Source organism: Euprymna scolopes, chromosome 37 (genome assembly GCF_053919585.1).
Source record: "Euprymna scolopes isolate OS-2025 chromosome 37, ASM5391958v1, whole genome shotgun sequence".
In the NCBI taxonomy this organism is placed as follows: domain Eukaryota; kingdom Metazoa; phylum Mollusca; class Cephalopoda; order Sepiida; family Sepiolidae; genus Euprymna; species Euprymna scolopes.
Window position 1 is genome coordinate 8,452,493 of NC_136518.1, and position 12,166 is coordinate 8,464,658.

The 12,166-nt window shown below is 32.9% G+C and overlaps 1 long non-coding RNA gene across 1 annotated transcript in view; it reads left to right on the forward strand.

Annotated features, from left to right (window-relative positions):
• Positions 1-2,786: 2,786 nt before the first annotated feature.
• LOC145261072 (uncharacterized) overlaps positions 2,787-12,166 on the forward strand; it is a 111,563-nt gene continuing 102,183 nt past the window's right edge. The window contains exon 1 of the long non-coding RNA XR_013864402.1: positions 2,787-3,555. This is a non-coding gene — a long non-coding RNA (uncharacterized LOC145261072). The remainder of the gene's footprint in view (positions 3,556-12,166) is intronic.

The window sequence follows — 12,166 nt, forward strand, 5'->3', positions numbered from 1 at the left end:
TACCTATTTACTATGCCTCCCCACGGGGCAGAGTTAGACACCAGGGTCGTTTTTTAACGTGGAGAAAAGGTACAAAAATAAAAATTGTCTCAGTCGTGAAGGATTTCTCCTCCACCGAAAGAGAACAAGAAATGGAAGTGCAGCATCTGAAGAACAGATACTACACTTTGAGATATTAAATCTTTTATTCATGTTAAAAAATACAGAAAAAATCAACGATGAACAAAAAACTTAGGCACATGGCCAACTCAAAAGGGGGGATTTTGGGGGTCGTTGGTCATCCTTGTCACTCCAGAACTAAACAAAGTCAAAAGTTTCTCCCAGCTAGTATCTTCTTTCACCATAATACCGCATTCACCCTTTCATATTGGGGGACGTCCTAGTAACTCCCAATTTTTAAAACATTTTTTATTGACGTGTAAAAACAAAAAAGATAACAATAAAATGGTAACAATAATTCAGATACTACACTTTGATCTTGACCAAAAGGCCAAGACGCCCTGATATTATTGTAGCTCTTTTGTTAAAACTGCAAAAGTATTTATCTAAGCTAGCAGGGACACCCGGCGTAGCCTGGTAGTAAAGTACGCTTAAATATTCATTCATGCAGATTTCGTATATATTATTTAATTTTCTATCGATTCTTACATATTATAAAGTTGTGATTTCAAAAATAAAAAATATATATCCATATGACTTGGGTGCATCAGCTTGAATTGAAACCGAAACTTATGAAGAACACACACACACACACACACACACACACACACACACACACACATATATATATATATATATATATATATATATATATATATATATATATATATATATATATATATATAAGCTGAACGTCTGTGTGTGTGTCTGGTCACGAATAGGCTCCTATATGGTTGACTATTATAGAAAACTGATCACATATAATGATAGAAGATGTATCGAGACACAGGAATGGGTATGTTTGATCTGGCAGAACGGTAGTTCATTAAAATTGTGGGGTCTGCGTACGCGCCTGGTCCACAAAGTATGGAAATAAAAAATTGAAAAATTGAAAAAAAAAAAAAAAAAAAAAAAAACGTTTACAAGTGTTTTTGATATAGATGTACATAATAATACTTTAATAAGTATGTTTTAACTTAAATGGGGATGATATAATAAAATTGTGGGGTCTGCATTCGCGCCTGGCCTCCATAGAATGGAAATAGGCACAAACTTTAATAAAGACTTTTCATATCCATCTGCGTAAGTATACTTTGATAATTATGTTTCAGTTTGTAGAAATATGGTATAATAAAATTATGGGGTGTTCGTTCGCGCCTGACCTCTATAGAATGGGAATATGTCACAAAGTTTAACAAGGTCTTTTTAATATAGATCCACAGAATATTGTGATAAGTTTTTCGGTGTGAACAGGTATGGTATAATAAATGATGGGGTTTATCTATTTTATTTTTACTTTCATCATATTTTGCTTTGGTTTTGATACCCCCAAATTCGAAGCTATCTCTTTACAACCCTTCCTTTTCATAACCTATAATACTTTCATAAATCAGAGTCCATTTTCTGAAGGCTGTTTTTTAACCCAGTCAACGACGGGTACATTTGCTAGTATATATATATTAGACATAAAAGGGATTATAGATATATAAATACCTATTCACATATAATTTTTTCATGATAAAGTTAGAACCCAGAACTAGATTGAATCGAGCAATTGCATCGACAACGGACAACGCCAGACCAAAGTGGGTTTCGATGTTCTGCATCTCATCAGTGACGTGCTCCGACATAGGCGCGAACCCAGGTCGTCACACGCATAAAGTGTGCAATACTGACGACCTAACTGTATGGGACACGTCGCAATCTATTGCTATGTCTCGATTTTAATTTTTATCTACAACTCTATATTCTACTATGTGACAAGCAACGCGTCCTATACAACTAAGATAGTTACTGCTGGTATGCAGACGGTAGATATCACATATACAAACATTAAATGAAATTAGCCGACTCCCCAGACACGGTTTCGGAGCAACTTATTTGTTGAGAGACATCACGTCTCTACGAAGGATGAACCGCTTTTTCTACATACATTAAACATTAAGAGGAGATTATATATATATATATATATATATATATATATATATATATATATATATATATATATATTTATATAGCCGTTCACATACACTTTTTCATGCTAAAGCTAGAACCCAGAATTAGATGGAATCGAGCAATTGCATCGACAATTGATAACGTAGAAAATTATTTATTAAAGAAAAAAAGAATAGGATTTGATGAAAACGATCGTAAAACACAGGAGAATTCGAAAGGGAGATAATTTCCCTTTTTGATTTTAACAAAATAGCGGCAATTTTTCACCTGTTAACACAAAGTTGTTTTTAAAATAATAATTCAATAATATTCAGGTAATTTCGACTGCATAATTTGAAAGCTAACATTGTAACTTATTAGAATTGATAAAAGAACAAGAAGTCCATTGAAACCATTTTATCGAGTTTCGTTGGTGTCTTTTTACACTATGCACAAGTCACTATTGGGCGCTTCTTTCTACGACCGTTCTTACAATAACATTTATTTATTGTATACTAGCTTGGGTGCCCGGCGTTGGCCGCGGTGTTTGGCAGTGTGTGCTGAGCAGAAAAAAAAAATGAAAAGGAGAAAAAAGTGGTAGTAGTCAGGTAGGCTCGAACCCGTACCGCGAATGAGGAAAAGAACGTGAAAAAAAATAAAACAAAACAAAAAAATAAATGTGACGTCTTTGCCATTGCGTTCATCACCAAACCGGAAGTGACGTAGGTTTAAACTTCGACCAGTCAATCGAAAAGAGGGGATGGCTGTCGAAAATATCGGCGAAAAATAAGCGACTCATCTTTGTAGAAAAGTGCACCGTTGAAGGTGAAGAAGTTGATGTTTTTAGACGATTTTTCGATATTTGTCGTCCGAAGGGTCGAGCTTCAAAAGAGACTGGTCTTGTGAAAATCCGTCGCCTCTATCGAAAGTTTTAGGCATAGATACATACATACATACATTTAAACAGGCAGGTGAGATTTATATTATAGATTCAATTTTTTATCTCCCCTCCCTCGTTTTTTTTTTTTTTTTTTTTTTTTTCCGTTTGTTAGCTTAAATGAACAATCCCTCGTTTCTTTCTTGAAAACCATTTTTCGTTAATAATTATCTTCTTCTTCCAATAAGAAGACAGATTTTATTTTAAATTTCGTGAAATTTAGAACGATTTTAGCGTTGAAGACGTTCTCAAAATTTGTTTTTTTTAATACCCTTTTTTCTTGCATAATCAAACGTAGTTTCAAGTAAGATAAATTATTAAATTCAGCCTAAAGCAATTTACAATAGAAATAACAGGCGACCATAAATTAGGACGTTGCCTGACAGCAGCCAGCTGGAGTGAAACACAAAGCTGTCATTTTGGTCAGAATCTCGACCCATGCACATTTAACAGAAATGAGTTATCTCCCTTTTCAACTACTTCCGGTCAGTCCTGGATTGTTACATGGAGAATACACCTTCTTTGTAAGTAAATGTTTAGTTATTTTTAAATTGTGTATTCCTTTGGCCAACATATCTGTTTAAGATACTTAAATTTTCGACATACAAATTTCGGTACCCATGTACGTTTTGTACCGCGTTTAAATAATAACGTTATGGTTTGTATTACTGTACACATAGATTCGAAAAAGTTTTCAAAAACAAATATATAACAAATAAATGTTATCAAAGGCAAGATAAGTTACTTTTCTACTAAACTGGATATAATTTTCGTGCTTGTATTCAATGTAACATGTTCATTCAGCTCGAAAAGCATACAGTGTTTACCGATGTATTGGAAAATTCAAAATGGCGTCTGACTCTCTCTTTAACAGGGTAAGTTTGGGAAAAGGTGTTATAAATAATAAACTAGACAAAATACTGTTAGAAATTCGCTCAATATATGTTACCGTGACATAAGTTGACATATATTCGGTGAATTTCTAACAGTATTTTGTCTAGTTTATTATTATTTATAACACCTTTTCCCAAACTTACCGTGTTAAAGAGAGAGTCAGACGCCATTTTGAATTTTCCAATACATCGGTAAACACTGTATGTTTTTCGAGCTGAATAAACATGTTACATTGAATAAAAACACAAAAAATATATCCAGTTTAGTAGAAAAGTAACTTATCTTGCCTTTGATAACATTTATTTGTTATATATTTGCTTTTGACAACTTTTTCGAATCTATGTGTACAGTAATACAAACCCTAACGTTATTCTTTCAAAGACCATTCTTTGGGGGGGGGTTGTAACTATTCTGTGCTTCCGTCTAACGATTTAATAACAATAATAATAAAGATCTCGTGAAACTTGAATTTAACCAGAAAAAAATATTTAAATATAGTGCGGTACCAAAAATTTCCCAAAGCACCCAAATTTCTACGGAAAATAATATGCAGAATACGGACCATACTGAAATAATAACGTTATTATTTAGAAAGCCATTCTTAATACAAGGGAGGGCGTTTTGTAACTTATGTATGCTTTAACCTATAAAATTAATAAACAAAGCATTGTAACAATTGAATTGAACTTGAAAATCTTATCTAAAAAAAAAAAAGCACGGTTCATATTCTGTATAAGCATCCGCCAGTTTAAAAGCAATATATTTTGCAAAGATGTAGTATAGTTAACACCCGAGAAATCGAAAACAAAAATATACAGCAATAGCATTTACCAAACGTAAGCAAATTTAATTTTCGGTGCTTCTACACTTTATCGCCGAAACTGAATACGCCATTTTATTTGGTATTATTATACAAACACCGTGACAGCGAATTAGTAAAATCTTTTACGTAGTATTCTGTTACGTTTCGGTGTGCTGAACACGAATCTGAAAACTGGGTTAGGGTTAGGGTTAGGGTACATTTTTTTCTACTAATTCGCTGTCACGGTATTTGTATAAATTTACCTTTTATTTCACGCACCTGCTGTTAAAATCCAAGGGAGAAATCATTAAACTATGACCGAGGCATGAAATAAATAACAAAAAAATTAAACTGGAGAACGATTGCTCCCGGAAAAAATAAATTAACCTAAAATCAAATGAAAAACTTTCCCGTTTTTATTAAATCGAAAGATTTCCAATTAAACAATTATGGATATATATTCTCTTTCACTTAGTTCTTTCCGAAAGTTTATCTAGTTTAATTTTTTTGTTATTTATTTCTAACTTCGGCCATAGTTTAAAATACTGATCTCTCCCTCTGATTCTAATCGACAGGTGCTCGAAATAAAATGGCGTCCCCAGTTTCGGCGATAAAATAAGGACCTAATTTTCTACCTATCTGTATAGTTTTACTCTTCCGAAAATGTTTGGATTTTTTTTTTTTTTTCAATATTTTGTGTTTCAATATTAGACGGCATCTATGTTTGCCTCTTAAACGTAGACTAATCCAATATGACTTTCTATGAATGAGGTCTTTTAACTTTTATGTGTGATAGATAATAATCGAGAATTCGTAAGTTAAAAAAAAATGTAATAACTGTGACCAAACGCAGTAAAAATGTGATACGTATGCAGAATACGGATCGTGCTGAAATAATAACGGTATTATTTAGAAACCCATTCTTAACATGGAGAGGGGTTGTTTTGTAACTATTCTGCTTTCACATAACAATTTAAAAAAAAAAAGATACCGTAAATGTTGAATTTTACTTGAAAATCTTATTTAAAAAATAGCATGGTTCATATCCTGCATGGGTGCAAACATTTTTTTCTATCTGTATATTTTTAGCTTGCTGAAATTGTTTAAATTTTTCTTTTGTTCAAAATAACTTGCAGTGTATCTGGGCTAATGTTTTTTTTTTTTTTAATAATCTGATATAAATTCTGGAAAAAGAAAAAAAGCACTTGGTAAATGTAAATTAAATTAGAGTATAGTTAATTTTTTTTTTCGAAAAAGCCACATGCAGTAGCTACAAAAATGTACGTCATTAAAGATTATAAAATGATGAACGTAACTCTGTTAAAATCTATTGAGTATATGTTTTCTTTTTATGGAAATTAGTCCAGACAAGGCATGAAGTCACTTGATATATGGAGAAAAAAGAAACGGAAATATTATTTCAAGATAAAAAAAAATAAAACAAAAAAAAAAACAGAAATATTATTTCAAGGTCAAAAAAAAATAAATAAAACAACAAAACCCCAGAAATATTATTTCAAGGTCAAAAAAAAAAAAAAAAACAAAAAAAAAAACAAACAGAAATATTATTTCAAGGTCAAAAAAAATAAATAAAACAAAAAAACAAACAGAAATATTATTTCAAGGTAAAAAAAAAATAAATAAAACAAAAAAAAAACAAACAGAAATATTATTTCAAGGTAAAAAAAAATAAATAAAACAAAAAAAAACAAGGTCAAAAAAAATAAAACAAAAAAAACTCAGAAATATTATTTCAAGGTCAAAAAAAATAAATAAAACAAAAAAAAACAAACAGAAATATTATTTCAAGGTCAAAAAAAAATAAAACAAAAAAAACTCAGAAATATTATTTCAAGGTCAAAAAAAAAAAAAAACTCAAATATTATTTCAAGGTCAAAAACTACTAAACGATAATTTTATATGGATAATGTGCTTTCCAGTAAAGAGCAATTTTTCCACCTTTATCAGAAACATCAGTCCTGAAATTTGAGGACTAAAGGGTACGTATTAATAGAATAAAAATCGCTGTTTCAGGCTTATTATCGGTTGTCAACACAATCGATATAAAAGTGGAATGTACAAAGATATAATGAAAAGAAGTCCTTAAGCGAGTTTTACAGAATTGAACGATAAATTTGTTGCCCCAAATAAAACAATGCTAAAGCCTTATTTTAAAAGTTTTATCAAAAAAATTGATTCACGTAACTTGACGATGTAGTAGAGTTGACATCTATTCAATGTAGCCGCCTTCAGCTTCAATCGTCACCTCGATATGGGTCCGGAACTGGGAGCATGCCTTTTCCACAAGTGCCGACAGGAGCTCGGCGAATACTCGGCGTATGGCAGCGATCAGGCTGGCTTTGGTGTTGCGGAAGTTCATGTTGGTGATGTTCTCGACGTTTGACCAAACGAAGTAGTCCAGCAGGTTCAGGTCGGGGGAGGAGGGGGCAGTGAGAGAAGGATACAAAGTTGAAACCAAGCCTGGGTCCCTTTGGACTGGGGGTGCGCCGAATCCTGTTGCAACATCCAGGATCTATCAGCGGCCACCTGATTGCACCAGGGCATCACCACACTCTTCAGCACATCCAGCTACACTTTGGTGTTGACTTTCAAGCTGACTTCGAAGATGTGAGGTGGCATGATGTGACCCTCACTTGAAATCACACCAAAGCCCATAACCGTGTCCAGAAACTTTGTTTTCATCACCCTGGGCACGTTCCTGTTATTCGTGGCAATCCAGCGATGCATTTTGAAGGTGCTGGCAATGGTCCTGTTGTCATAACTTGGATCGGAAGAGAGCATGAGTTGTAGAGCGGCGCATCTCTGATCTTGCTCGTTAAACATTGTGTCACTTTCAGACATGATAGAAGGCTCCTATTGCTCTTGAGATTTGTACACAACTGGCCAACTAGTAGACGGTTTGTGACAAAAAAACAAAAACAAAAAATCGATGTTTATCAAACGGAAATGGAATCATGTAGGTTTTTTTTCCAAGTGTGACAATTTTATCGTTCCACACCATATATAAAATATAATTTGTTTAAAAAATTAAAATATTTATTTAAATATATGCTAGTACTTCTGCAGTTTATAGACAGATTTAGAACCTCATTCTTAACATAGGGAGGTATTTGTTAACTATTCTGTATTTTCACTTAACAATTTAATAAACACGATATCGTCAAAACTGAATTGAACTTGAAAATCCAATCTAAAATTATAGTACGGTTAGGGTTAGTACCGGTATGTTTCACAGCATAATTTTTAAAAATATTTTAATTCAAATTATATAAGACACTAAAAGACTACTTCTTCACAACAAAGTTTTTCTTTTATTTTTTTATTTATTTTTATTTATTTATTTTTTTATTTTTTATTTGTTAATCTGGTAAATATCTAGGTGTTTTGCTAGAATAATTTGGGACAAATAGGTGCACTTGGCATAGGCATGCGCCCGACCATCGTTATGAAAAGGGACAGACCCCAGTAAGAAAGAAAGAAAGCAAAACTAGATAAGTTTGAAAATGATATTAGGAAAAGGCTAGAATCGAACCCAGTACGCAAGTGTTAAAAGATAATAGATATTTAATCCTAGGAATGCAGTCGATTGTTCGTTCTTTTAGAAATAACTGAATATTAAATATGTCAGTTAAAAGAATGAACAATACAAGTTTTTGAAACAATTAACGAAATAGGTTAAAAAGAGATACAATTAAATTTGGGAGTTTGTTTACCAGAGGTGTGTAGATACATGTGCAAAGGGCGTGGTTAAATTGAAACGTGATAAAGTTACATTGGTTGACCACGCCTCTGACGTCATCGAGAAAGGAGATTCTCAATATATTGAGACAGAGTTCGAAGTTAGTGAGTCAATCGCAGACACAGTGAGGGACAAAGCCAGAGAGAGCTCGAGTCGGCCACACTGGGAGCTGATGCCCCTTAGAGGCGAAGAGGGCAGGAGGAGACAATGTAATCGTAAAAGCTTGAATCCCTGACAATCATCAATCATCCAGCTGGTATGAATAAAGAATCATCTAATATTTGTAAACTGTCGTCTTCGTCTGTGGTCATTCCACCCAAAAAGGAGAAGGTAAACATGTTTTGTCCATCATGTTGTAAACGAACTGTGCATATCACCCTTCCAAGCAATGTCCCCTCCTCCATAATCAGTAATGATTCTCCCCCTCTGATATAAAAGAATTGTATTACGCATTCCCCTCCTTCAATAATGAATTCGCATCTCTTATGTGTTATAAATATAAACTGTGTGTGTAATCTATATAAATACATTATCATCCTTCGTTCTGAATCTCCGTTATATATTTATCCCTTGTTATGAATGTCTTGTGTCAACGACAATATACACTGTCTCAATATGTAATCCCGACTACACAACACCAGAAGAAAAAACAAAAAACTTAACATGATTAATTGTCCAAAATAATATAATCGTTAGCAGAAGTCGTACCACCTGCGTGAACAAAACAAACATGGTGGATGGTTTAGAAAAAAATAATTGTTGAGATGAAACCTCCGCAACAAGTTAGCGACAAAAAAAAAAACAAACAAAAAAAACACTCTATTGTCAAATCAAATGCTTTGGGTCGGGGCGGGGGCTACGTTGGCAGGGAAATCCCGCAGTTAGCGCTTGCAGGAAATCAGAAATGGTTATGTAATTATAACCTGAAGCTGATAGCGTCAGTTTTGGACCCCCCCTCCTTAAAAAAGCCATGGCGGATCTGAACTATAATTTTTCTAGTATGTTTTAGTATATTTTTCTGTTTTGTTTTATTTTACATAGGAATCAACACTTATTAAGGCCCGGAGGACACTCGAGGATAAGGGTTAATGGGTATACATTAGTCAATGTGATTATAGCGTAGTAAACATGAGTAGTCGAAACTTTGTAAATTAGATTACTTAGGGAGACGGTTCATCAAGAACTTGTTTACATTGGACTTGAAGACAATCAAAATGTAGTCAGCTGGCAACGGATTTGATATACGTGTTCAATTTCAGGTCAGGAGTAAAGGTCAAGCCCAGAAGCTTGTCAAAACATGAAGCCTCCCCAAGACGAGAGCCATTCATTTCAACCGATGCCAGATTTGCATGAGGGCGTAGATGGTGTAGAGATAGAAGCTTGGTTTTAGATGCATTAAAAGTAACCAGTCACCTCTTTCCCCATTGTACCACTTGCTTGAGATCAGAGGAGAGAGAGAATCAGAGAGAACTTGGTCGTTTACGGTCTTTGATGTGCTACCGTAGATTGTAGTGTCGTCAGCATAAATGTCTACGAATGATGTAAGGATGTGATTTGGAAGATCGTTTATGTAGATCAGGAAGAAAGTTGGGCCCAGGATGGACCCCTGAGGAACTCCAGCATTAATATTGAGAGCTTCTGCTTTCTGCCCATCAACTACAAGTAGCATGGTTTTCGAAGTTAGGGGTGTTTATTCCGAAAGCCGTTCTTAACATGGAAAGGTTGAGTGTGTTTATGCTACGCTGAATTAGATCGTAAAAATATATCAACGGCAAAATACCGGTTAAAATTATAGGTGGGGTGATTTCTCGTCCAGGGCCGGCAAATCTACCCTTCCAATTATTGTGCGTGGGGTTTCTTTTTCTTTTCTTTCCCCTTTTTCCTTTTCTTTTCCCTTTTTTCTTTTCTTTTCCCTTTTTCTGTCCTTTTCCCTTTCTTTTCTTTTGCCTTTTTTCTTTTCTTTTCCCTTTTCTTTTTGTCCTTTTCTTTTCTTTTTGTCCTTTTCTTTTCTTTTTGTCCTTTTTCTTTTTTCTATTCTTTTTCTCTTTATTCTTTTATTTTTTTATTTTCTTTTTTCTTTTCTCTTTTACTTTTTCTCTATTTTTTCTCTTTATTTCTTTTTCCCTCACTAATCCACATCTCTTACCGCCACCGACAATAAAGATATTTCACGTGCCTCCATTCGTTTATGCATAGCAGAAATATTACATTTCACCATGTTACACGCAAAGGAATAGCTATTTAAACATATACGTATTGAACCGATGTTATAAATCTTCGAGAAGATAATAAAAAAAGAGGCTAATTGATTCCTGGTCATTTGTAATTGTGGCTTTGATCTTTCCGAATCTGATTAGTTACAAATAGGTATTATGCAATGCTCAGCTATTTTGAAATCGTTACAATTTGAAATCGGAGTTGATGGCCATTTTGACACATTCGATTAAACAGAGGGGAGAACTTCTGTTTGTTAATTATCGTAGTCTCTTAAAATTTACTTTTCTGCTGAGCAACCTATAATCTTGGCATTTTCTCGATGTGGTTTTTAAATCTCTCTCTCTCTCTCTCTCTCTCTATCTATCTATCTATATATATATATATATATATATATATATATATATACTTGTTTATTGTTATATAAACATGCTCACATCCCGCTGCTACAAACAGCCACTTGTTTCAATCAAAAAACAGATATCATCAGGCAGCGACTTGACTATTCAAATGTTCAATGAATAAACTTTTATAATGGGTTATTCATTGAACATTTGAATAGTCAAGTCGCTGCCTGATGATATCTGTTGTTTGATTGAAACAAGTGGCTGTTTGTAGCAGCGGGATGTGAGCATAACAATAAACAAGTATTATCAGCTCTTTTTATTGAGCACTATCTAACAACCTCGTTAAATTCACTAGTCCATTACTTTTGAATAAAAAAACCCGAGTGTATATATATATATATATATATATATATATATATATATATATATATATATATCTTACTTAAAAAAAAAAAAGTGAAGCAGAGGGAATATGGTGAAGAAAAAGGTGATTACACATGAATGGATAGTCTGGTGGAAGATAAATAATCCAGTGACGGTAAAATCCAAATGTATAACTTCAAGAAAGTTAATTGAATTTCCAATATTATATATATTATAAGCTCTATTTCCTATTTGGTTTTATCGAGCTTTTACATCTGGCTGAGATATTAATTCTTTAATATTTATAATATACTTTAATTTTACCATCTTGGATCATTTTTGGTAAATTTAATTGTAATTTTCATTTTATATATATATATATATATATATATATATATATATATATATATATATATATATTCCTTCTATCGTTGTCCTCTTATCGTTTTCTCACTCTGGTTCACTCCCTTCTCGTTTCTCTCTTTCCCTCTTATTTAAAAAATTTTTTTTATTTTTTTGCTTCCCGAGTTTTTTTTTCTCTATATTTTATTTTTATTTTCTCTATTTCTCTTTTCTTTTTATTGATTTTTTTTTCTTTTTCTCTATTTTTCGATTTTTCTTTCTCGATTTTTTTCTCTACCTTTATTTTTCTCAATTTCTCTCTATTTCTCTTTTTATTCCTTTATTTTCTTTCTCTATTTCTTTATTTTTTTTTTACTTTCTTTGTTTTATCTCTATTTCTCGAATTTTCTCTA